Consider the following 26103-nt stretch of genomic DNA (forward strand, 5'->3'; position numbering starts at 1 on the left):
GTTGTTTCTTGATAGCAGCCATTCTTTCTGGGGTGAGGTGGAATCTTAGCATTGTTTTCATTTGCATCTCTGGAATGACCAGTGATGTTGAATACTTTTTCATGTGTTTGTTTGCTATTTCTACTCTTTGTCTGAGAAATGTCTGTTCATTTCAGATGCCCATTTTTGGATTGAGTCTTTAAATTTTGGAGGCCTAATTTTTTAAAGTTCTTTATAGATTTGAGATAGTAGACCTTTATCTGAGGAACAGCTGGTGACAATTTTTTCCCACATTGCGGGTTGTCTCTTCACACTGCTGGTGGTTTCTCTTGCTGTGTAGAAGTTTTTTAGTAAGAAGAGATCCCACTTGTCGATTGTGCTAGTTCACGGGCAGCTGAGGTTTTGTTCATACAGTCTTTTCCTACACCAATGTCTTCAAGAGTTCTTCCTAAACTCTTCCAGCTGGTTTAGTGTTTCTGTTTTAATATTTAGATCTTTATCTGATTTATTTATTGTGTCCATATGGGTTTAATAGAATACTGATTATTCCCTAACATTTCTGTAGCACCAAGGTCTTGCTAATGCTGTTTTATAGAATGTTCTTTCACTTTATTTCAGTCTTGGCTCAAGGAGTCTTCTTTCTTCCTCAATGAATGTATCAGATCTTTCTGGACTACTCACCATTCCTGTGATGCTTCACGTCAAACATATTTTATGCTCCTATTAGTCCTGAAATACTTTGTAGTGCATAGTGCTTTCGGCTACCGTTGTGTTGTGTTTCCTATTCCCTTGCTCAGCTGTGTCTTATGCTACTGCCTCAGAGTAGTATATAGGAAGCTCACAGATGTGTTTGCCTAAAACTACATATTGTTGCTTGGCATGGTGGTGCATGTCTAAAATCTGAACACTTGGGAGGCTGAGGCAGGAGGATCACCATGAGTTCAAGGTCAGCCAGCGTGGAGTACGTAGAGACTCTGCCCCCCTCCCATAAAATCAAACCCTAATAAACACTACACATTGAAAGCTTTTGCCTGCCTTAATCTCCAATATTTTAATCAGTTGTTTGGGACTGTAACAGTCCTAAAAGTGGCATTTCAAATGATGTGTAGGTGGCTAGCTCTTAAAATACTGAACTCAAAACTTTATCATATTTTTTAAACCAGAGAGCTTTTAGAATCCCAAAGCCCAGGTTGCATCCCATACCAATTAAATCAAAGTAATTTCAATAGGAAGTAGCATCGGTATTTTTTAATCAAAAGATTCCTTTGTGATTTCAGTGTGCTGAAGTCTATGAAGCGCTGCCCTACTTAGCCTGTAATGCATGGGTGCTAAAGTTAAACTCGTGCCATTGAAGACTTTGATTTTCATGAAAAATATCTTTCTGAGGCCAGGTGCAAGGGATTTTCATGGCTTAAGACACCTACAGCTTAACATCTAGATACTTGCTGCTAAAGGAAGTATTTGTCCAACTTTTGATTACTAAAAATACTGGGGAGGGGAATGAGAGTGAAAGTTTTGGGGGCCCAAAATAGGTTTGGAATCTTGTAAAGGATACATAGGGGCTCCTGGTTTCTCTTTATCTTGTAATTTTGTGAAACTTTTTAAAAAGTTCTGTGAGAGAGAGCGAGGAAGAGAGAGCTTGTTAACTCAGATGAGTCTTTTAACTCGTAATTTATTTTTGTTTTTAATTTTTAAAAACACTGAGTAGAGTACCTTGCCTTAAGTTATCTTTTCTTTTATATTGCCATTTATTCGAAAACCTTTTTCTCCTGAGCCCCTATTCTCTAAAGGACAGAGGCATTTCTTGTATAATATCTAGAGTGCAGGGAAGATGATATTTAGTTAAGCATGCTTTTCTGTTCTGTGTTACAGGCACAGAATACTGTTCAAAGTGATCAGAAGTAATGCAGGTACAATTCTTGCATACTCAGAAAATAAGTATTGACGTTTCCTAAACCCAAAGGAATTTTTCTGTTTCATTTTTTCTTACATCAAGTTGTGTTTTTTCCCATAGAAGGGCCTGACTACTTTAAATTACATTTTTAGTTGGAAAGGTATCTTACTTCACTGAGTTTAATTTCCTTTTTATCAATACAATGACTAACCCACGGCTGGTACATGTAAATTTACTTGTATATAAGGTATACAAGGATGAGGGAAAGTATATACTTTGCTATTTTGCATACTACCTAGAGTTTAACATTGAGTATTTCTTTTAGGGAAAACTTTTGTTATTATATCCATTTTATATTACATCTGTGCTCTTGATGCTTAATTAGCTAACTATGCTCTTATAGTTTCTTTTTAAAGATTGTGGCTAGTAATTATGAAAACATGTTCAGTCTCATTACTAATCAGGGAAATGCAAATTAAAACAAAAATGAGATAATTTCACACCATCATGCTGGCAAAAATTAAAATGTCTGGCAATACCAACTGTTAGTGAGTCTGTGTGGGCTCTGCTGTTGGTGGGAGTATGAATTGATCGTCACCTTTCTGAGAAATTTGACAGTATTTGGTAGCACACCTTTTGGCTTCGCATTTCTAAGTGTGTGCTCCAGAAATACTTGCGTACTAAGACAGGTCTGAGAGCACTCACGCTGGCGCACTCGGGGGTGAGCAACAAGCTCCCTGTCCAGCAGCAGTGCACAGATTGCTGTCAGCTCATATACCGCACGCATACAGCTGTCAGCAGTGACTACGTCTGCAAAAACACAGCTGAGTTTAAATCGTTTCTGAATGTATGGCATCATCGTATAGCTTGGGAACATGCAAAATCATGCTAGAAGCTTGTTTGTAGATGCTTATGAGTAAAGTAGTGTATGAACATAACATTGAATGCATATCACGACTCTGGGAAAGGGAATGGGATTAAAGACTTTCAGTTTGATCGACAGTGTAGTCTTTTTAAAACTTGGAAGCAAATAGAGTGACATGTTAAGATTAGATAGTGTTAAATAATAAAATACTTTCTGTGTATTTATAAAATATATAATGGTATATTCAGGTTAATATATTTTTAAGGGGCAGCAAATTCAGTCATCATCATCCATCTCTTGGTGGTAACTCTGAGGCTTAGAAATCAAATTTTGGAGTCAAATATGGGTTGAAATTGTAGCTGTCTGTATTTTATTAGCCACCTGACTTTGGGCTTTAGTGTGCTTATTTATGGACTAGCAGTAAAACTACTTCCTAGGGGTTGATTGTGAGATTTGACAGGTACTACCACAGGTAGTAAGCATTAACTATAGATAGTCTCACTTAGCTGTAATCACTCGGGTGTGCCCAACCTGTGGCTTGGCTGCTTGCCCACTTTAAAAAAAATATTACAATAACAAATGAAGTTTTGTTATTTATGTACCTTAAATATATTATATATTTTATGTACAGTGCAAGACAGTTCCTCTTCACTCAGTGTGGCCCAGATAAGCCAAAAGGTCAGACATTCCTGAGAGTAAATAATTCTAATTTAAAGGAATTTTTCCTCAATAGAGTGCCAGTTATGCAGGAATAATGTGTTACTACTTATATAGTATTGGTTGTTTCTAAAATAAGTATCCATGCCCAAACCTAGAGAAAATGTCAGTTGTATTCTATACTAAATTCTACCTATAAACTTAATTATGAAAGATCCTTGAGGCTAACTTTGTTACTGTACTTTTCTTACACAATTTTTTTTCTTTTCAAAAGGAAAAAGTATTCTTTAAACATGTACTGCTTACTAGTTATTATTAGTAAGTTTTAGCAACTAAACTCTCCATCCCTAATGGACTGGTTCAGTGAAAATTATGAGTAACAGTGGACATGAATATATAAGAGTAATGTAGGTACTCTTATTTCATGGATAGAGATTTTGTTTTGTGGAGATCATGTTTTTGGTGGGTTCTCAATATAGGATCACTGTTTATGTGTGTATATGTATGCATCTTGTTATTTGAGAACTTATTTTAAAGATCCCTTTAAAACATTGTATCCTTAAGTCAGACCCAGACATCTAGCTGTTGTGCCCTTCCTTACTGTGTGTAGAAGAGGGAAGAACTTCCCACTATGTTCAGTTTCACTTTTCTTTTTTTTTTAGTTTTAATTTTTGGTTGGTGGAATGTGTGATAGGGTCTTGCTATGTAGTTCAGATTGGCCTTGAACTCACTGTGTAGCCCAGACTGGCCTCAAACTCATGGCGATCCTCCTGCCTCAGCCTCCTGAATGCTGGGATCACAGGTGTGCACCACCACGCCTAGCCAGCTTCCCTTTTCTAACCTGGTATGGCTAGCCTTCTAGTCAAATCTGTCAAATTGGTACATGAGAAGGCACAGTGATATCTGAGACTTAATTTTTTAAGTCCCCCTGTTACAGGATTACAGGCCTTTTAGAGTTGTGGATGTTTGACAGGTGCCCACAGCCAAGGGAGGCAAAGGAATAGTGTTTTGAGCTCAGCCACATGGAGGAAATGGAGCAATTTCCTCATCCATTTTCTCCTATTGGGTTAATCCAGACGCTAGTGCAAAAGATTACCCACCATTTATAACGGGCAGGAAGCTTTGGAATAAAGCACAATGCAAGGAGACCTGGACAGGGGCTGTTTGGCATTCAGTTAGATGCACTACTTTTCATTCCACGATGACTTCAACTGGTATTTGAAGCTAGTTATTAGTGTGCCCAGTGAGCCATGAATTCCTGAGGTAGCTCTGTGTTTTTAAAATAAAGTCTGAAAGCTTGATCTTCTTAGTTCCACTAAACCACTGTTCATATGTTTTTCTGGAGACTCTAGCAGATTCTGTCTTTTCATTTTGTTAATATGAAATTGTACAGGAAATGATACTCTCAGAACAAATATACATTTTTAGGATTTCTTTATATTTGATACTTGAAAAGTTGGGGTGAGGAGAGAGATCCTATGTTTGTGTTTTACCAGAGAGGGATACCCCTCCTCCCATCAAATAACCATATTTTTCTACGTGTATATGTGGCTTCCTGGGGAGCTTTATTTATATTTTACTTTCTAGCCAATGATATGGACCTGTTTGTTTTATGGAAGTAGGTGTTAGCTGTACTGTGTTTTCTCAAACCACAGAAAATAATACTCATATCAGCATTCTTGGATATCTAGTCTTGAGTTTTACTGCCCTCCCCAAAGTGTCTATCTTTTTATTCTTAAAAGTGTACTTTTCCTAGGAAATGACCTATAATGTCTTCTATTTTTCAGACTTTGCAGGTCAGTTCCCTGTTGTGTTTGTTGGAAGGCTAAGACATTACCCTCTCACAGCTGAGTATCCAGTTATCTTAATGTAATAGGACTTTAGTATATTGAAATGTGGCTTTCAAAATAAGATGGGTCAGATGGACCCATTATTTAAGATAGAGTCTTAAATAATGAAAATACAGTATAAAAGTCTAGAACAATGGTGGCAAACTTATGGCATATGTGCTGCAGCAGGCTGTTTGTATCATTAAAAAATCTCAAAGGTTTGCCATCAGGGATCTGTAAGATGTTTGTCAGCCTTGCCATACATGATCTTTCTTGTAAAAGGGATCCACTGACATTATATCAATAAAAGAAATGAAATAAAAATAAAAAAGAAATAAAGGTATCAGTAAAGAAAAAACCAGTTTGATTAATTTTGCATTTTAAAGCAAAATAAAGAACCTTAAACAGTTACATCTTGTAACATCATAAATGTTACCTATAAAAGTTATCACAACTAGTGTTTTTCCTTTTTTACTATCCTTTCAAATATATAATTCATTTATTGATTTATGATTGGTGCTAAGAAGTGAACCCAGGGCTCACACATGCTAAGCATGCATTCTGCTTCTAATGATTTAAATGTAAAAACTAATTTAATTTTTGAACAGGAAGGTACAAAATGGCACCAAAGGGTATGTACATCATGAAAAATAAATATGTCTCCTGCTCCTAATCCTCATCCACATAGTTTGCTACCACACATGTTCCCCCAATTTGGTTTTTATATTTACACATTCAGCTGTACCTTTTAATTTCCACTCAGATGCCCTCAGAATGTCATTTCATATCAATAAAGAATTGAAATAGAGTCACTTTTTTCCTAATCAGTGCCTAGTTTTACATTATAGTACATTTTATTCAACGAGTTTTCTGTTGTTTGGATAGATATGCCTGCCCAGCTATTATTAAAACAACTTGGTCCATATAATCTGTGTCCACAGGGTATTTGTGCATGCAGCAGTGTATTTGCAAGATAAACCCTAGACATACAGTTGATAGGTCAAAAGTAGGTGCGTTTTAAATTTTGATGTTGCCAAATTGCTCTTCATAGAAGTGACCACAAATTATGTCCCCACTGGCAGTGCTTGAGTCTCTTTAGTCCATTCTCTTGTGATGCTTAAAATGGAACTTTGTCTTGCTTTAGTTTGTGTATCCCGAGGTTGAGCATTTTTTCATACACTGAGAGTGATTTAGATTTCTGTGTATTGTGCATTCATGTCCTTGTCCGTTTTTCTATTAGACTTTAGGTCTTTTTTTCTTGTGCGAATGTTTCCATATGAAGGAAGTGAAGTCTTTTTCTGTACTCTATGTTGGAAATATTTTCTTGAAATATTTGTCATTGCTTTACTTATGGCATGTGTTGAAATATAGTGTCCTCTTCTTCCTCTTTTTCTTTTCCTCTTCCTTACCCTCCTTGTCCTTGTTGTCGCATGGTCTCACTATGTAGTGTAGCCCATACCTGTTCTCTCTTAACCCAGGCTGGCCTTGAACTTGAGATCTTTTTGCCTCAGCCTCCCAAATGCTTGACTAGACAGTTTTTATTTTTATGTAGTCAGATACATCAGTCTTTCCTCTTAGGTCTCCTGGCTTTTGTGTCAGAAAGAATATTCTCTGAAATTAAAAAGAAAAGTTAATGTTTTCTTTGAATTTTTAGTTTTGCTTTTTATGTAATAGGCATAATCTGTGTTGATAAAAGCCATTTCAAACTTAATATCACAGCACTGCTTTTGGTTTTAATTGTAGGATGACCTTCATGGCATAGACTGTAGATCTAGTTAGACTATTGGTCAAACCATCGCTTTGATGTCTAACTGCTATGCAAGATAGATGGATGTAACTTAAGATTCTTGTTTTCTCATAAGTGAAATATACCTACCTCCAGGGTAGTTAACAAGCATTATAAGATAATGTATATATTAACTATATTCTTAGAACAGGGGCTCATAAATTATAATGCAACTTCCTTCCTCTGACCTCAGTATCAGAGAGATAGGCAAAACAATTTGGAAAGTAGAATCAATTGATAGAAACATGTTCTGATTACCTCATAAAATACAGTGTCTAAGTGACACTTTCATAGTACAAAAGAACTCTGACATAACTTCATCCATTGCATGGTTGATGATTAAGTATTATTTACTTTCCAAAGAGGAGGCAACTTCTCACTTTTATATTAAACCGAGGAAGCTACACAGTGGGATATGAAAAAAATTTAAATGCTTCTTTCTTAAAAGGACATTTAGAAAAATACCTCTTCTTGTTTTGCCCCTTTACCTATTACACAGTCTGATATTGTCCAGATTGTTGTGGGTCTTCTCACGAAATGAGTTTTGTATTTCTAAGTTAATTTTCTGCCAGAATCACTTCAGCTGATGACTCTGGTGTTTTTGTATCCATTAAGCATGCTGCCAGGATATGTCCACCACTTTCCACCTCTCCCATTAAACAGCTGTCAGCAGGCCTGCAGAGCTACTGCCTCTTACTGTGTATTAATTGTAAGGAGCCAAGAGAGGCAATGGAAAGTGGTCTAAAAAGGAGTTCCTTAGAGCTGGCTTAGATATCAAAGAAGGTAAACATAAATTGTTACAAGCTGGATCAAATTTATTAGTATTTTATGTTTATCTGAATAGAAAAGATATGAACAGAATTGAAATTTTAAAATTCAGCTTCTTGTTTAACCTTTTCCCTTGCTTCTATCAACAGCCTCCAACTAATAAAATTCCGTAGTTCTGAATAAGCACATTTTGGAGGAGTCTTGAGTAAGAAGCTCTCATTAAAGTTGTATATAGCACCCTGCTGAGTTTTACAATTGGTTTTGAAATGAAAATCTGTTAGATTAGAGCAAACATTATCCTAGCTGTGGTGATAAGTATGTGGAGAAGATTGGTGATTTGTCTGTGAAAGCCAGTGAGCGTTAAGTCTGTAACTGTGCCCTATTTAAAAGGTTGAGGTGAAAGAAGTGACAGGGAAGAAGAAAGAACCATGGTTTTCATAGCTATATGTTTGTTGTCCTTCTGTGAATTAGTGATTCCCTAGTTATTTTCCCTTAATAATACCAAGGAAGCGTTCAACACCAGTTACACTTACAAGAACCCAGAATTTTTCATTGACTAGGGAAGGAGAAGCCTGCCATACAAAGCAGGAAAGGAGGAGAGGGGTCAGGAAAAAAATACCTCCTTATGCAACATTAAACATTCTCACTCTGTCTTTGTGTTTGTGCTATTGTTTCTTCCTTCCCTTTTCCTAGGTAAGTTGTGGAACCATTTATAGTTTAAATCTAAAAGGTACCCTAGAAATCTCATATGTTCAGAGATGGAGCTTTAGGAAGGTGATTGGATCATGGGGACACTATATTCATCAGTGGTTTTTCCATGGATGAGTTCATAGCTGAATATGCTATTAGTATGTGTCAGGTTTTTGGGGGAGATGTGCATTGCTGAGGGCATGACCTGGAAAGTTGTATCCTTGTCCCTGGCCCCGCCCTTCTCCACATCATAGCTGCCATGGGTTGAGCAGCTGTCCTCCACCATGTCCTCTCACTATGCTCTTTCTACCTTGGACCTGCCAACCATGGACTGAACCCTCTGAAACTGTGAGCCAAGTAAACCTCTCCTAAGTTTCTGGCATTGGGTATTTTGTCTCGGTGGTGGGACAGTGACTAATACAACCATAAACTCAGCTCCTGGGGGCAGATGTCTGAAGATACATAGTTGAAACATTAGTGATGGTAGAATTCATACCTTTGTTCTTCACTCATTGCATGCATCATTGAAGGCAAAATTAATGGTGACAGTGTTACTACCTTGGGTTTCCTGACTTCATAGGGCTGCCTAACACAGTCCCTGATTTCTCCATTCAACCACAAGAACTTCTCTTTTCTGAGACCTTCAGTGTGAGGCAGGGGGAGTGGTACCCAGCACTACTGTGTGCAGTGGTGTCCTTGCAGAGAAAGGTTGGGTTAGAGGGTACAATTTTTTTTTTTTTTTTGGTACTGGGGATTGAACTCAGGACCTTGCGCTTATGAGGCAGGCAGTGGCACCACTGAGCTAAATCCCCAGCCCCTGAGAGTACAATATTTAACATACCATCAACATTCATCATAGCTGACGTACAGTGATGTGAACACCAGTCTCATTCAATGAGCTGAAGATCAGATATCTGACATCATGACCAAAGTTATTTTTATTGTTGTTGTTTTTTTAAAAAAATGTAGTATCCTATAAATTCTCATTACTCAATGTATGTGCTCTGTATTACTACATCCTTATCACTTGGGGTCTGTTAGATGTGCACAATCTTAGACCCTGCCCCACCTACTAAACACGAAAAATCTACATCTTTTTTTTTTTTTTTTTGCTACCGGGGATCGAACTCAGGACCTTGAACTTGCAAGGCAGGCACAGTGCCACTGAGCTAAATCCCCGGCTCAGAATCTGCATCTTAACAAGACCCTCAAGTTATTTGCACATTAAAGTTTGAGAAGCTCTGTTATAAATTATATCCTGCTTTTAAAAATCAGCATCTACTATACTTTTTCCTTTATCCAAAGGGGGCACGAATCTTTTTAAAACTAAAAAGAAAATTGCTTTTACTCCACCAACAGGAAGCTAATGTCATCACTGTGCTGAATTGTCTGGTACTGTTGGCAGCTTCCTGGTGGCCCTATTTAGAAAGGCACTTATTCCTTCTTACCTGATCTTTACTATAGAAACAAGACAGTATTTTGCTTTGCAGGTCTTTTATTAACAACATCTACCATTCATTCCAGACACTACACTAAGTTTGAAAGTTCTTTATTTAATCCTGACCCCCCACCTTACCCCTCAAAATATTTTTTTCAAATGAAGAAAAGGCCCAGAGAATTTTAAAGGGACTTGCTCAGGTCACCTAGTCCCAGTTTTAATGGGATATAGACTTGGTTTGTTCGAAGTGTACAACCTTTACTTAGTGTGCTTTTCTCTCTCTCTCTCTGGTTTTTGGGCAGACTTTATCTAATAGCAAGTAGGTAAAATATATAATTTTTACTAATTATTAATATTTGGCTGTAAGGTTTACCATTATTTTCATACTGTAAGACACAAAACAACTTGATTGGAAGACTTAGACTAAGAGAAGAATTCTAGTGTAATTCTGTCACTAATTGTCTCAATGTATCTACTTTCATTGGCTTTATTTTTGAGCTAACACATGTAGTACTTCATATACCTAAAAGTATTAGAATCTAGAATGTGCTGCTTGTAAATTCAACTTTTTGTCTTAGGCAAGGAGAAAACATTTCATTTTGGCAAGAAGAAAATACCCAAATGCAAGAGCAGTTTCACATATCCACAAAAATACGAAAACTTTTATATTGTTAGCAGAATGTCTTAATAACTGTTAGTTGATTTGATTGAGTTATTATTGCTGTATCCAGTGAAAAGACAGATGTCTGCCTTAGAATGCATTCTACATACATGTACATAAGTGCTTCTCTAGAGGTTTAAATTTTGGAGTGTGTGTGTGTGTGTGTGTGTGTGTGTGTGTGTGTGTGTGTGTTGGGAAGGGGTTAGATTTAAGGGCATATACTGCGTATATTCTTTGCAAATAAGTAAAACTATATTTGCTACGAGAATGTACTATCCTCTGTTAATTCTTCAACTTGTAATTTACAAGGGTAAAAGGGACTGGTAATGCCTTTAAGCAAATAGTTATGAATCAGTGTGATTAGAAGAGAATTCAAATAAAGGGAAGGTTTGATCTTTCTGATAGTTTTTAGTCAGAAAACCTTTAGTAGATAAGAGAAGGACCTAGGCCTATGTGTGTAAAATGTATTTTAAAGCAAACACTTCTCTTTTCATTGAAAATAGTTGATTTGATTGAAGTATTACCACTGTTATTTACATTTTCCTGAAAATTTGGAAGTTTTTGTATTTTAACAAGATTTGAGATATACAAAGGAATGCATATGTTAATTAGTTCAAGTTAGCCATGTCACAGAATGTACATATTTCAAAACAACATACTTTATGTGATAAATACATGCAATTTTTAATCTGTCAATTTAAAAAGAAGACTTAAAAGTTTTAGAATCTGGAATGTGCTGCTTATAAATCCAATTTTTTGTCTTAGGCAAGGAGGAAACATTTCATTTTGGCAAGAAGAAAATATCTAAATGTAAGAGCAGGTTCACATATCCACATGAAAAGTGTCATTATTTGTCTAGAAAAATTAGAAGGATTCAAGAAAAAGCTTTTAAAAAAGTTTTCAGTAATTGAAGTAGTGTTTACATTTGCTTTTACTCAGTTTGGTTTCTGATGCTTTTCATCACAGTTTCAACTACTGCATCAGTGGAGGAAGAAGTCAATTTTAAAACAAGTTAATGATATTAGCAAATTGTAGAAATCACTGTGTTCACTATTTCTTTCTTCAAAAACCTGTTGTTTATCTAGTATATGCTACTAGGTATATACCCTCCCAGAATTTACAACAGGCACTTAAACAAGTACATTCCTACCAGTGCTATTCATAGTAGTCAAAAGGTAGCATCAGCCCCTATGTCTGCCTTTCATGACCGGTTAAACAAATGCTGGTCTATCATACAATGGATTTTTATTTAGCTGTAAAAATGAATGTACCATTGATACATACTATGACATACCCAAATGTTGAAAACATGCTACATGAAAGTGACAAGACATAAGAGACCATATATTGTATGTTTTCCTTCATAGATCATCTCCAGAATAAACTACAGAAACAAAATAGATTGGTATTTGCCTGAGCCTGGGAGTGGGAGTTGGTGAAGAAAATAAGGGGTTGCTGCTAAAGTGTATGGGAAGTTCTTTTTGGGGTGGTAAGAATGTCTTTTAGAATTGGTTGTTGTGGTGATTGAACAACTCTGAGTGTACTTCAAATTATTGGACTATTGAATCGTACACTTCAAGTGGGCAAGATTAGGGCATGCAAGTTATATCAGTAAAACTATTACAAAAATTCTTCTACTTAAGTTGTAAATTATTAACAATCCCTTTTGAGACCTATCTCAAACTCCAGGTCTTCTAGGAAACTTCTTTCTCTGTTTTCTGAACAACCGTTCATCCAATTTATACTGAGCCGTTTAATACTTAATGAATTGTTTTTATGATTTTTATTTATGAGTTGTGATTCTCCAGTCCCAAGTCCTGAGGCTACTTATTCATTTGGTCCCTCTTTTAGCATTGCGATCAGAGGCTTTATTTATCCACAGAAGACATCAGGAAATGCCTGGTAACTGTATAAAAGGACTTAAAGGATGCTTACTTAGCCTTGAAGATCTACATCGTATTGTGGATTTTGTTAGCATTTATTATTTATGTAATTTGGAACTTCTGTTCAGATGAACTTAAAATGGTTTTTTAATCTATGATATAGGTATTAATGTAATAAAATAAGTGTATATGTATGTGGCTTAATCTTGGTATCACCCTCAGGATATGACACTCTGGGAAGCAAATTTAGCTTTAGTTCCCGCCAGCATAGTAGCCAGTTCATTCTAGCTAAAAGTCTAGATCTAGGTCTTTGAATTGTTTAGTGTTTACTAAATAAAGATTTACTGATTTTTTTTTTTTCCTGTTGGAACTAAGTAAATTCTTACTCTCTTTCAGGAGAGAGGTCTTTTAAGAGTCTACAGTCTGTGGACATGGGCTCTAGTAATGGATAGTGAACAATTAGCTCCCATAGAATAGCGCTGTCGTGTGGATACAAAGGTCTGTTATCCCTTACTATTAGTCCTTTAAGATAGGGGACAGTTAGGAGAGTGGATTATAGTGATTTTCCTCCTCGTCATCCTACCTCCTGCTTTTAAAAATATTTTATCCAAATATAAATTCAGCAAGTCTCTTCAGTGCTTCATTGTTGATAGGTAGTCTTTTCTTGTTCAGAAACTCTTTGCTGGATTTATGCAATCTTTAAGGCCCTTCTCAGAACAGGAGCTTTGACTAGCACAGGGAGGTACCCTTTTCAAGGTTAACTTTTCCTTTTGTGAGTGTATTTTAGGCTGCAGTTTGCCCTTCTAAAAGTACCTTTTTAAATAGAGCAGTTTAATAGAATATATTGTTTAGCTGTCTTGGAATTAACTCTATAAAATATTAATGAATATACTAAGGCTTGAAAAACCCAGCGGTGTGTGTATAACTTTTCAAGCTTTCAGTAGCTTCAAGAGAGTCGCAAGGAATCAAAGCAAATTTTTGAAGAAAAACTGTTCTTCGCAGCCGGCTGCCTTGGTAGGTATAAAATATTAATATTTGTACAAAAGGCTGTTGCTCTCAGCAGAGGCTTTGAAACCAATCCAGATATTTTAACAGGGTAGGAGACATGGTAGAGTGGAAGAGTGACTCAGCAAAACAGCACAGGGAGCCCCAGTCCCAGTCCACAGAGAAATCCCACTGAGGGGAAGTGCTCTCAGAATGTTTAGAATTGTCTAGAATTGTCTTCAGTTTCTCACTTTCTGGAGGTGTGTAAGTCCACCTTTAGCTAATATCCCAGAGAGACCACCAGTCCCAGGAACAAGCTGAGGTTCTTTATTTTCTTCCCTTTTTCTATTCTGTAGTTTGTGCCTATTACTGAAATTAAATCTAAAAAGAGACAGTTTGTATGCAAACTTTTACAGGATAAGAAAATTTGTGAATCAGAAAACACACATTTCTAGCTTCTGTTGTGAATTTTGAGCAGTTTGTAGGACCTAAATGTCTGTGTGGTACACATGATTAAGATGGTTTTAAGTAAACATTACACCAATTTTCTATATTACAATTTAACAATTTGTTCTCTTACATGATTAGTTTTTAACTGTTTCATCATAGTTAACTGCTAATTTGAGTATATAGCAATCTATATTCCATACTTACATGTTTGTACATTTATTGTCTAGTCGAGATGTTGTTCTTGTTCCAGTTTCCTCAGGCAAGTGCTGGCCTACTTGATTAGGTTCTGAAGGTGATATCTAATTGCACCTCAAGTGTGTCTGACCTGAGGTCCTGTTGTGGCATGGAATGCACTTACTGACCTGACCTCTCTTGAGCTCTCCAGTTGATGTACTAGTAGTATATTCCAAGTTGCTGCTTTTCAGTTTGACTTGAAGTAGGTAAGCTATTGGACCTTTGTCTGGCATATGGTTTATCATGGATAGAGTCCATATACAGATATCCCATGTAAAATTCCACTGTAGGGTGTAACTGTGTGCCCTGCTGTTTTCCTTTATTTGTGAAGAAAACATGGGATAGAATAGTCTGTGACAAATTAAACTCTGTATTCTGCTTGTAAGGAATTGTTTTAGTGACCTCTGATTAGATGTATTTTCAGTGAGGATGATCTTAACCAATCATCGCCACATTTTTCTTTTGACTGTCTTGGTTGAACCTTATTTAATAGCTAATCGAGGAAATAGGAAATCAGTAGGACCCAAATCTTTGGTATTGGTCTGAATAGCTATTTTAGTTTTTTTCTGTACTGTAAACCCTGATAAAATTAGAGTTTATAGAAAAGACATTAAAATTCAATCAGAATTCTTTATTTATCTTTTTAAATCATTACAGTTTTTAAAGCTAGTTTTGAAATGCATCCTTCAAGATATATTCACAAACTATTGCAGGTTAGGTCAGCCCTTTTCCTGACTGTTGACCTCAAGGTGCCTAGGATAACAGTGATCTTGTAAATTGGTTTTACAAAGTTTTAGCCTCTTCATTGCAGGAAAACTAGAAATTCCGATTTTAGTTTTACCTGCTGACTTTATTTTTATTTTATGATCAGTTACTGTTACTAAATACTATAAGTAAAACATTTAAAAAATGATGGTAATGAAGTGTCTTCCTTGGGATTTCTTCCCTCTTAATATATTCTTAGGAGTGTAATAGCAACAAAACAACATAGAATTTCTGTTTGAAATTGGTATACTCTCTCAAAGAACAACAGAGGATTCACATGTAGAATATATAAAGAACACTTAAATACTAATTTAATAGATTATGCATTCCTTCTTAAAAAAAAAAACAACCTCTAAGTTAATAGGCAAAAATTTGGACACTTTACAAAAGGGGATATCCAGCTGGTAAATAAACATATGAAAAATACTTACAATTTGTAGTTATCAGGGAGATATAAAGAAATGAAATGTTGCTAAGAATATAAAGTAAGAAAAATCCTCATGTATTTCCAGGAGGAGAGTAAATTATTCTTACATTTACACTTACTTCTGATATAAACATATAAAATGTTGTTTTTATTTCTAAGCTCTCACCTGTCAGAGCAAATACAAGTAAGGAAAATACAAAGTTGACATTTACCTTAATTTATCCCATATATATTACTCTTTATTTGCATGTATATAGATGCATATTTCTAGTTGATAGCAAATTCCTTCTGCCTTCAGAGCTTCCTTTAACATTCTTGTTATGTATTTCTGCTGGCAATAAAGTTCTCTTTTTTTTTCTTTTGCCTGAGTTCTTACTAATATTTGAAACATATAACTTACAGGTTGACTTTCTTTTTCTTTTCAGCACTTTTAAGCATACCACACTCCACTTTGTTCTGATAGTCATAGTTTCTGATGAGAAGTCTGCTGTAATTGTTAGTTTACTCTTCAGCATTTCTTTTTTCATCTAGTTATCTTCAAGATTTTGTCTTTTTCCTGGGTCTTTAGACTTTAAGTAGGCAATGGCTAGGGTGTGTGAATGTGTGCATATGCACATATATGTCTGTTCCTCATGAAGTCTTTATCTTGCTTCATGTCCTCTGAACTTCTTGGACTGGAATTTAGTTTATGTCAGTAGTTTTGGAAAATTCCCAGCCATTATTTCTTCACGTATAGTAATATTTGCTCTATTTTCTTTCTTAATCCATCTGGTATACCAATTATACATCTGTAAGACTGTTCAACTGCCCCTGGATGCTTTATTTTCCCCAACCCCCCCCCCCACCACTGTGATGCAGTTTGAGTAATTTGTATAGCTCTAGCCATCAAAACATATGAAATACATAGAGAATTTCTTCTATGCTGGCCCTCTGGCCTCAGACTCCCCAGCCCCCAGAACCATGAGAAAATAAGGGATGTTTGTTTAAACAGAAACAAAGCAACAACAACAAAAGGAAATGCAGAGAAGTCCATACTAGTGCTTATTATAGTAAAACTGTGTATGAACATAGGGAATTTGGGGACAATCATAATAAAGCTAAAGTGAAATAATAAAGCTAGGGTGAAAGCTAAAGTGTCTAGACAAAAGGACACCTTTTATGCCAAAAAACAATAAGACTAAGAACTGAGATTTAATCAGAAACAATCTAGAAAGTGGTAGGATGGCATATCTAAAAGGGCATAAAGAAAATAATTTTAAGGTTAAAATGCAAACACAAGGGAAATATTCTTCAGAAATAAGAAAATATTTTTATACAAACAAAAATGAAGAGAGCTCAACACTTGCAAGTTTGTGTTAAGACAAGTATGGAGATGAAACAAAGATAAAACCTCCAAAACAAAAAATTTCAGATAGGGAGAAAAATGCCAGAAAAACTGGTAAACAGGATGTAATAAAACTGTAGTTCAATTAGTATTGACTATGAAAACAATTTTAGTTTCTTCTGGAGTTTATAAACAGTGTAGGACCAAAATGTATCACAATTATAATGAAAGACAATAAATGGAGCAAAAGTTTACTAAAATGGGGTAATCTGAATGAAAGTGTGATGGATGAAGATTAGAGCCAATGGAGAGAACTCTCTCCTCCTCAAGAACCTAGTATCTAGGATAGAACCTGAATCTTTCCATATCCAAATCACTCTTTCATTACATAGTGTTTTTTGTTTTTCTCCATTCTTAGTGCTACCACCAATTTTTTGCATCCTTTTTTGTTCCCTCTCGTTTTTCTAAAGGTGCTTGGTTGCTCTATAATCACAGACCTGAATTTTACTGCATCTTTTGTCCCCTTACCCCCAACTTACCACCTCAATAATTAATAAAGTTTGATTTTTCCCCCATAACTCCCATTCTCATCAAGCCATTTTCCTGCTCTTCAGTAGACCTATTTTATGCCTTACACCTAAGCTTTTAATTAGTGACTCTCTCTTAAGCTTGGGCCCACCTTTTCTTGTCTTCCCCTTCTTAAACAACAACCTCCCTTTAGCACACTTAGTTCTGTCCTCAATTCAGGCTCTATCTGAAAACCTTTCTCTTAAAATTGGAACCTGAGGGCCCAGGATTTAGCTCAGTGGTTTCGCTGCCTGCTGCGTAAGCGCAAGGACCCGAGTTCGATCCCCAGTACAAAAAAAAAAAAAAAAATTAGAACCTGAGTTTTTCCAACTGTAAATGAAGATAATACAACTACCTCAAAAGGTTTTTTTCTTTTTTTGATTAATTTAGATAATCCTAATTGCTTAATAGAACCATATAGACTTTTTAAACACAATTTAACCCATCTCCTTTGTTATGCATGTTTTTCACATTATTGGCACCCTCTTTACAGTTTTGTATGCTATGATTTTGATGTATCATGAACATTCTATAATAGCTTATTGTTTTGTTTTGGGTTTTTTTGGTACTGGGAGTCGAACTTGGGACCTTGCACTTGCGAGACAGGCAACGGAACCACTGAGCTAAATCCCCAGCCCTATGATAGATTACTGTAATGAAGCAGTATAACAGTTATGTTACATTTTATAGCATAAGATAATATTCTTCGAAGATCTTCTTAGCATTGGTATAAATATCCAAAGGCTAAAGGGACAGGGTATTATAATCATTTTGTAATTGACTATCAGTTATTTAAAAATTTCACCAATAGAAATGACTTTGCAGAGGACATCTTTGAGACAAGCTGTATCTGAAATTTGGGCTCTACTCAGTGGTCATGGAAATATGATGGGAAAGGCTGTAGGTGTCAGGGCAGGGATATAAGAGAACAAAACTCCAAGTATATCATTCCCTTAAATAAATGTACTGAAGCACTGGAGCAGTCAGAGATCTAGGTTGTCAAAAAGCATTTGATAGGGCCAGAGATTTAGCTCAGTGGTTCTGCTGCCTGCCTTGCAAGTGCAAGGTCCCAAGTTCAATCCCTGGTATCCCTCAAAAAAGGATTTGATACACTTTTGCATCTTTTTAAAAAGCTGATGTTAAAGGCAAGTAAGAGAAGTTGCTTAGCCTCAAAGGAGTCCCTGGACCTTATTTAGCTTCTGTACCTGCAAAGTAGTGGCCATGTTTTGTTTTACCTAGAACCAAGCAGATTTGTTTACAATCAGATTTCATTGATTTGAGAGGTGTGTTCTTTAATATATTATTATTTACTCAGTCTAGTCACTAGAGAGTAAGGATGTCTTAGTTTTGTGTCTGTGAATCTACTGTGCAAAGTGCATGTGTGTAGCCTTAATAGTGCTAATATGGAGGCTGTTATGTTACTTCCTTGGCACAAAAATGTCATTTGGGTATAAAACTAAGAAATTTATTTGAAAAGACAGAGAATCTTGCTAACTGAAAAATTTTAACACCGCTAGCCTGAATGGCAGCACATAAATCTTTACCCAAGAGCTAAATACCTGAGAACTAAATATGAAAAAAATGATATGATATGAGAGGCCTTGGCTTTCATTTATTTTTTATGGAACCTAAACTTGATACATTACTAGAAAACACTAATCTGACTTTGCCAATCTTTGTTATTTTTTTAAAAAGGTAGAAAGTTGGCCTTTCTGCTGTTAACTCAAGTTGAAATGTTTTCTAGCCATAATTGATGTCATTGTACCAGCCACTTGTTTGATACAGTTAATGGAACTATGTTCCATGCAGTGTTTTCCTGGTTGCTCTATTGTGAGATCAAGCTAGTCATTTGTGTGGGGCTCACAGGAATGGTCTACGGGCTTCTTCCCCAGGTAATTAGAACAGCATGTGACTGACAGCTCATAGTTTAAACAGTAATCCGGGCCTTTCTAGAAAGATTATTCACCCTTTCATTTACTCACATTTCTCTATTTGCACTGAATTTTGTGTGCTAATCTGCACTTTGTTTTCTTTGGTAATGCTTACAAGGCAGTGTACTCACTACACAATTAACATCTGTGCCATGAGTGGAAAATCCTTTTATTTATCATTATTACTAATAACAAAGAAGCAGGTATATTTTCTTGTTCTTCCTTGAAGCCTTTCACCGGTTAATCCAGTGATGGCAAACCTTTTAGAGCTTTCAGTGGTAATGGACAGCCCACGGTGTCACGTGTGCCATAGGTTCTCCACCACTGGCTTAGTCAATCACAGAACATCTCTGTAAAACTATAATGCTGTTCACCTAATGGTTATTGCCATTGCCTCCCAGATTAACAGTTTATATGTTTAAACAAGCAGTGGTTTTTGTTTTGTTTGTTTGAAAAGATACTTTTATTTTTATTTTTTTGGTACCGGAGATCGAACTTGGGTCCTTGCGCTTGCACAGCAGGCGGCGAAACCACTGAGCTAAATCTCTGGTCCCTAAAAAGATACTTTTTACTGATTCAGAGGACTTAACATTGTAGGAATTTAATAGTATAGTTTCTAATAGAAGAATATTATCTAGCTTGTGCATCAGTTTTCTAATATTTTTTTCTCTTTTGAGATGTGAAAAAGCAAATTTACAGAAGCATTGATTTTTCTTTTTAAATTTACCTGTTGTGTTTTATATTTAGCATTTTATGTACAGTTTCATCTTTTTGTGTACTCAGATTTTCCAAGTTGCATAAATGTTTTTATTTAGTGAAACAAACTATTGTCTTCTTTTTGTCTGAACCTCTTACCTTTTCCACCTCTACCCAAGCCTGTGTGGAAAATGAGCATATTAAAGTATAAGAAAATAACCCAAGAAAGCCCATTCTTATTGATTAGTAGACCTTTGCTTTACTGAAAGGCTACCCAGTCTATTATTGTGGAACATGCCACCCTTCTGCAGTTATTTTATTAGAAAAAATATATTTTGCATTTCTAGTTCAAGATGTAAGGAACATCTGAGGAATAAGTTCTGAAAAGCCAGCAGAGGGAGCACATTATTTGTTTGCTGTGTTGTTATCTTGAAAAATATGTAGTGTGTTTTTAATGGTTCTTGACCAGTGTAACTAAAAATAAGTAAAATCATTTTTCCAGTGTGGTTTAAAATTCAGTGTAAAATAAAACCAGAAGGAAGAAGGAAAAAAAGATTGTCAAAAGCTGGCAATCAGTCTTCTCCCCAAATGGGACACTTCTGTTATATGAAGAACCGTCCCTTCTAAACAGTGGTTCTCAAAGTAGAATTGGAATGGCTCTACTAGTCATTTTTTAAAAAGTTGAACTAGCCATTTTTTAAAGGAGGACTTGCATTGAGAGACCAACAAGCATTGTGGCTTACTGTCAAATTATATGTATTTTACATTTATGACATATAATTTGATACAGTTGTTTTTACACAGTCCCAAAAAAGAGTTCTTTTAGGAAAGTAGTATATAATGAACTATATTTAATTTGTAAATTATTTTTGGTACTGGGTTTAATTTGTAAATTTAATGTTGAAACTGTATGTTACACTGTAAAGAAAGACTAAATTGGGCTGGGGATTTAGCTCAGTGGCACTGCGCCTGCCTTGTAAGCACAGGGCCCTGAGTTCATCCCTGGTACCCCCCCCAGTACTAAATTAATAAGACACATTACAATTTAGAATCTTGAATTCTTGAAGAAAAATAACCTCAGTAGCAGAACTTAATATTTATTGTTAAATTGACCTAAAGCCAACCCTTATATATTGTACTGGGCACTGATTTAGTTGGTTTATCTCTCTTCATCAGTGTTACCAAATGTTTCTCACATTGAAGAATTTCAGTTCTTATAAATCTTATAAATGCTTTAAGGAAATAACTTCCCTATGTTATTATTTCAATACATACTTGCTTTCCGGGGATGTATCCTTTTTGTTTCTACCACTTTTAAGCTATATTATTTAAGTAAGCCTGTATCTGTGAGCCTGTTTTCTCATCTCCGTGAGCCCCTTCTTTGTCATTATGGAAATAAACCAGTAGCCACAGACTTTGACCCTTGGTAATCAATCAGTTATTGAACAGGTGGTGGTATTATTTTGTGTTGTTAATCCTTGTCATGTAGACAGTACTTACTTTGATTTTATTGGAATATATGTCTTCGTAGTCTTGTGTATAGAAGGAAAGAGTCTAATAGCTCTTGGGCCAGGGATCAAAAGAGGGCTTTTGGTTTTTCAACATGTGCCATTGGGATGTACTTTAGCATGGCTATGTGTCAAGCAGAAGAAATGAACGATAATGGACAGGGAGCTGATTGGCTTGAAATGGCCCTAGTCCACCCTGTTGTATGTCTTTCTAACAGAATTTGGCAGTCCAGATTAGGAACATACAGTAGGTTTGATACAGATTTGGGGTACGGGTTGCTTATAGAGCCTGTGAAACAGAAGACAAGGTTGCAAGAGAATTGGAGTTTGGTGCCAGTAATCAAATAATAGATTATAAAAATTTAGGCTAGGTGAAAAATGAGGAAGTAAGAGTAAGAAGATGCTAATCACTTGAGGGGGACTAGGGAAGAAAAGCAAATATAGTTGGGAATAAAGGAAAGAAGTGCAAACTATGGAGGGGGAAAAAAGAGGGTGAGGTGAAGATTTCTGAAATGTGTTGTTTTTGGTCCTGAGGGTCAGGTTATTATTGCCTTGGGAGTTGTTAGCTGAAGTGGAATGGAAGATAAATATCATTAGAAATGAGGTGAAGGCCCTTTGACATCTGTGTCTAGGGGTTGTCTGCAGGATAAGGATGAGGATGGCAACTCTCATTTATTGGCTTGGGTTTACTATGTGCTGGGCCCATTGGTGGTCTTACCTAGTAACTCAACAGAAAGTCAGACCTGAAGTAGAACCTCTGTCGCCCTAGAATTAGATTGAATAGAAGAGAATATTTTCAAGGAATTAGTACATTTTCTCAGGAAATTCTGACTGTTCATCAAGAAATGTTAAGTGGAAATTTGGATAGTGTGGAGGAAACAGCACTATTATCAGCAAAGAAGTCATATTTAGGTTTCTCTGTTTACCTTTAGAACATACAGGCGGGGGCGGGGGGGACGCTACGCTTTTTATGCGATCAGTCCTTCCTTTCTTTTATTTGATCTTTGTATGCCAGGAAAATGATCCTTGTTTGAAAATTGTTTAAGTCTCCCAAGATTTGTAGCTCATAGACAAATGAACCATAAAAATCTCAGAGACTATGCTCAAGAATTTTTGAATGTTATGTGATGTTTCTCGTTGGTTTCTAAAGTAATTTTCTTATCCCCTACAGGCAGTAGAGCCACTGGCAACTTTCAGAATTATTTTATCCCTCTGCTTTTCAGAAGTAATAGAACAGAAAATGGTAAAAATAATCCTTGCTTTAGCTGCTTGTTCTTGGAGTTTTTTATTTTAATTGTGTTTTAGTGTACGCTTAAACCTAGCTACATGTATATTTTCTGAGAGCATTGCGATTCATGATGACTACCAGTAATCAGAAATTGCATTCACCTAATTATCAAGGACTACTTTTTGCATTAGATAAAGTAGACATCATGATTAATATTCATAGAATTATATAAACTAGAACCAATCCAAGCAAATGACTTCTTTGTGTGAAAGGAGACAGTATATTCTTTGTGGGTCATTTACATCAGATTTGAAATTTCCTATTAAATGTATAAGGTTGTTACTGGTTGCCTTACGTCTAATTAATGCTATTAGTCAGCAGTGAGTGGAAATTAAGTTTTTATAAAAATCCTGTGAAAGATTGATTTCATGTTGACCTTTGGGACTCATAAATGTAGGTCAGCTTTTCTTTCTTGGTGGGTTTTTGCCACTTTGATGCATGGGATTGTAGAAATTTTGTACATACATTAAATTTCCTTTTCTTTGGTGAACAGTAATCAAGTTAAAAGTATGTAACGCCAGGGCAATAAGAAAGTGCTTTTGCTTGAGGAGACATCTTTACATGTGACATCCTAAACCTCCCATTATGTTTGTTTACTTTGCAGTCTCATTTTCAAAATATATAATCACAGCCACAGCATTTTTCTCTGAACCTCTGTTTAACAGAGTATTCCTTCCTTCTCCTGCTCCAATTTTGCTTATTCAGGCCATGCCTCATGGTTTCTAAGCAACCAAGATGGTACATGGCCAGGCATGTACATGCAGCATTTAAGTGATTGTGTATTTTACCTTCGAAACCCTTAAAAATCTTCAAAGAGGGATAGGGTCATACATTTTCTTATGTACCCACATTCTGAGTTATCAATATTTATTTTAGGCATAGACAAAATATTAAATTTATATTGCTTAACTGGTATGTGAGAGTTCCTCATTAGCACAATTTTCTACATTTTCTTTTCCAATAATATAAACTGTACTGTTTCAAGTACAGAGCACACAAATACTAATCTAGGAAAAGTGCAGGTTCTGTCATCACATATCCATGTTTTAATTTTCCAGAAATAGAATTTGGGTTGAAAGTTTCTGGAATGCTGATGCATGGAGCTTGGTGGACCTTCTTCCCAGTGAAACAACCATGTAGTGAAAATTATTGAACGTAAAACAGATGTCTCTGGAAATTGTCTTAAGGACAAGCAGAAAATGGAGAAATCTTATTCAAGAAAGTCTAGTAAATTTTGATAAGAACAGCAAAAGCCTGTGGCATTTCAGATTAATATCCAGCCAGGAATATGAGGATTCCCCCACCCCTTGTTACAGGCGCCAGCTTTGGGTTTAGGGGTACAGTTTCACTCCAGGAGGACTGGCTGCCAGCAGTGCCTGCAGCTCCATGCTGTAGAAGTGCTATTCTGGGCAGGTACAGAGTCCTTGCTATGAGGACTGAGGCTTTTTCCCTTGACCTGGTCACCAGTTATAGAGCAACATTCCCCAAACCCCCATCAAAGTACTGGGCCCCTTGTTACCCCCTTTCCATGTTGGTTGTAGGATGCAAGTTCCCAGGTCAAAATACAGGGCCCCCATATTGCCCTTTCTCTACCTTGGTTGTAGGGTGCAGGTTCACAGGGCAGAGGTTCTACACCAGGAAGGGTAAGGCCAGATGAACCAGGATGTCAGTCAGGGCAGGGCACCTACTATTCTCACTCAGCACCTGTGTGGCAATAGAGGTTATGCATTGGTGGGGGTCAGGAGAAATCCTGTCCCCAAAGACTTGGTTTTATTTGGAACAAAGGTTAAAGACTAAGGACAGTGTTGAAAATAATGGAGCAGTTGAGAAGGAAAGGGCAACTCTGTGATACACTCACTAGAAGCACCAAGTGAAAAGAGTAGTCAGAAATTTAACAAAACCAAGGAATATACAGCTGGAAAGGGCCCTCCTGGGATCACACTCATCCTTTGGGGTATGAAAAGCTGTGTGCATGCAGTAGGTTGTATCCATACAGTCTCAATCAGAGCAGAATATGGATTAGACTTGAAAGCATTCTCTGCGTCACGTGTACGTCCATCAGCAAATGTGGACATCTTAGGACTGAAAGAGTTTAAGCACAGCCTATGATCAAATGCTGACTGAACAGTTTTCCTGCTCCTACCAGGGTAGGTGGGAGGGGGAATTCCCAGAAAGCTGGACTTTAAGATAATGTCACATTCATCCTTGGTGGTATGGAAGACTGTGCCTATATCCAGGGTGGCATCCTCTCAGTATTAATGAGAGAGAAAACCTCTAAGCGACTTTCTCTACTGAATTTGCAAAAATCCCCTGAAATAATGATAGTAATCTCTACACCATCCTTGAGTTGATCACTTACTGGTCAAAGATTGTGCTTAATATACAAACTACCAAAACTAACTCAGGAAGATATAAGTATGCTTAACAATCCAATAACAAGCAGTGAAACTGACATAATAATAAAGAATCTACCAACTAAAAAAAGCCCAGGAACTGATGGATTCACTGCTGAATTCTCTAAAACCTTTAAGAATTTTATACAGTGGATCCTCGAGTTACGACTGGCTTGACATACAATTTGGGTTATGACTGGAATTTTAGTTTTAACTTAGAAACAGAGTCTTGAGTTATGATCCAAATGCCAACTGCTTGTTCTTCCAGATGGTCTCAGATACAGATTTAACCCTTTAAAAGTTCTGGAAGGAACATTACAATATCCTTTCCTGTTTAGGGTTAATTGAGAAATCCTGGGCCAATGTCTCTCTAAGGGCACCGAGATCTGCCTGGAAGAAAGTCTGGCTCAAAATTATACAGGAGAGAGACTTTGAAGGCAGCTGACCAGCTTGTGTTACAACCAGCCCTTGGGAACAAATTGAATTCGTAAGTCAAGGATCCACCGTATCAACAATACTACTCAAGCTTTTCAAAGAAATGGAAAGGGATGAAGTGCTTCCAGACCCATTTATGAAAGCCAGTGTCATCCTGATCCCAAAACCAGATAAAGACCCAACTAAAACAACTATAGGCTTATCTCTTTAGTGAACATAGATGCAAATATTCTCAACAAGATATTAGCAAATAGGATGCAGCATGTTATCAAAGAAGTCATACGTCATGATTAGAGATGCACAGAAGGTTCAACATACATAAGTCAATAAATGTAATACATCACATAGACAGAACTAAGGTAAAAAACCACATGACTATATCAACACATGCAGAAAAGGCTTTTGACAAAAATCCACCACCCCTTCATGATTAAAAAAAAAAAACCAACCCTGAAGAAAACAGGTATAGAAGGACCATACCTGAATAAAAGCTATTTATAAGAAACCAATAGCCAGCGTCATACTAAATAGGGAAAAACTAAAAGCATTTCCCCCTAACATCAGGAACAAGACAAGGATGTCCACTCTCACCTCTTCTGTTCAGCATAGTACTTGAAACATTAGCTAGAGAAATTAGGCAAGAGAAAGAAG

General features: G+C 36.4%; 1 protein-coding gene across 3 annotated transcripts in view; it reads left to right on the forward strand.

The window, feature by feature from the left end:
- The window catches only part of Zfand3 (zinc finger AN1-type containing 3), a 308517-nt gene that overhangs the window by 175007 nt on the left and 107407 nt on the right, over nt 1-26103 (forward strand). The window lies entirely within an intron of this gene.

The sequence above is a fragment of the Heterocephalus glaber genome, unplaced genomic scaffold, assembly GCF_053883595.1.
Source record: "Heterocephalus glaber isolate CG9 unplaced genomic scaffold, H.glaber_assembly_v1.0 deba00001497, whole genome shotgun sequence".
Classification (NCBI taxonomy): Eukaryota; Metazoa; Chordata; class Mammalia; order Rodentia; family Bathyergidae; genus Heterocephalus; species Heterocephalus glaber.